At 38.9% G+C, this 2022-nt stretch overlaps 1 pseudogene; it reads left to right on the plus strand.

The window, feature by feature from the left end:
* Positions 1-1068: 1068 nt before the first annotated feature.
* Positions 1069-1325, plus strand: LOC144229845 (large ribosomal subunit protein bL20m pseudogene; annotated as a pseudogene).
* Positions 1326-2022: the final 697 nt, after the last annotated feature.

Genomic DNA, 2022 nt, shown 5'->3' on the forward strand with positions numbered 1-2022 from the left:
ACATTCTCCATAATGTAGTAGAGTTGAATGAAGCTTTGGACATTTTTGTTTATTTTTTCTTTTTGTGCCAGGAATATTTTCCTTACATCAGAACTAAATGAAGGTGGACAATCACGTGTCAACATAATTGTTTTTTTCTTTTCTGTTTTATTCTGCCTTAATAAGTTGTTTTTGTTTTTGTATTTTTATATTTTAAGGGTCCTTCATTCAGAGGTAAGAGGAATAATGCTGTTCATTCCATGTTTAGAATAGGGGTGTTATCCTTTAATGAGGCTAACAGAATAGGAAGAGATAGAGCAGAGAAGGAATAAAAGGACATACTAAGAGAGAGTACTAGTAGGATTACTTTAAAAAAATTCAGGGTAGTGTCTAAAGATTTAAGAAATCTTAAACATTCCAAGTAAGAGAAATGAAATTGTATACTAGGCTTATGTTAATGAAAGTATTGATATTTAAAAGTGAGACCATGTAGGATATCTATGAAGAGAAAACATACTTAGACGAGGAGCCAGTGAGCTTTTGGTTGACTTCTCAACAGCAGTGACGGAAGCCAAAGGCCAGCAGAATATGATTCTCAATTTGCCAAAAAAACAAAAACAAAAACAAAAACCGACCCATGAAAGCACAGCGTAGGATAATGCATTCAATGAAAATGTTATTCACAACTGAAAGAGGATCTAAAACTGAGTGGATGGTAAAAGAATTAATGTGTTCTGCAATATATATATATATGATCTAGGAGGAGAGAAAATGTATTAGTCCACTTTAGAATTAACTTAAATATGCATGCACACATTTCCAGAGAAAGCACTAAAAGACTAGAAATGGAATGTATATGTTTTAAAGTAATGGAAAGAATAATGCAGCAAGATGGAAAAATTAGATTCAAAGGAAGGAAAAAGGAATCAAAGATTATTTGGGGACAAAATAAATGGCATCGATAAATCCTACAGGTGTTAAATATAAATTAGATATGCATTACATATAAATGGACTCAGTGTTTCCATTGAAAGACCAACTTTCTTAGAAAGGATTCAGAAAGGTCAACAAGGCTGGCCTACGGGCATGATGATCTTCCTCACTGCACAGCTTTGCCTCGCTGAGAGATCCTGGAGCATCTAGGAGGTGCTTCAACTCGCAGGCCATTTCCAGGGGAGGAAGAATCAGTGCTACAGGCTGGTGGTCGGGCCATGACCAGATCTTTTGTGAAATACAAAAAAGTGCAAAGACTGAAGAGGAACATGAGGACACTCTGGATTAATAGAATTATCCCTGCTTCCCAGAAATACAGCCTGAAGTCCTCCCAGCTTTCATTGTCAATTTAATTAAGTGCCCGGTGGAGCTCAACAGGAAAAGTACTTGAAGATCTAGCCATCTATGAACCAAAGAGTTTTACACCTTTGGCTGCTTTGGCCATCAGGAGGTAGCAGGAAAGAGTTGCTGATGAAGTTTTGGGGTGATGGGGGGCTTGTGGTGTCCAGAGCTGATGGTCAAGAAAGAATTCTTGAAGACATCTTTGGTGTAAAAAGGTGAAAATAAAAGATGATTTTATGAAAGCACAGGGACAGGACCTGTGGGCAGGAAGAGCTGCATTGGGATCATGATGGGGTAATACACTCAGGTTGAGGTTGAGAGAGGGTCAGGGAAAGAGTATGTCTAAGGAATTTTGGATGCAAGTTTCACCATTTATTGCTGTTTAATAAAATCACAGTCATGCGACTCTTCAGATGCACATCAGGGGGCCATATGCTTGCAGAATGGTTGCCAACACATATCTTGGGGTAGCTGAGATAAAGGAAGTAGACTTACAGGATCCTCGAGGTTGGGAAAATGTTAAGCTAAGGTTCTCCTTGAGGCTAGAAGGAGGTCCCTGCCCGTTTCAAGGACTTGTCAGTGGGCTGCAGGCAGGAAGGAAATTAAAGTTTTCATTTGTCTTAGTTTCCCACATCACCATGGCTAGCACTTAAACCCCTTTCCTTTGTTCTCGGGGAGCCAGGAGTGTCTGAGGAATGTCACACATAT

The sequence above is a fragment of the Crocuta crocuta genome, unplaced genomic scaffold, assembly GCF_008692635.1.
Source record: "Crocuta crocuta isolate KB4526 unplaced genomic scaffold, BGI_CrCroc_1.0 scaffold947, whole genome shotgun sequence".
In the NCBI taxonomy this organism is placed as follows: Eukaryota; Metazoa; Chordata; class Mammalia; order Carnivora; family Hyaenidae; genus Crocuta; species Crocuta crocuta.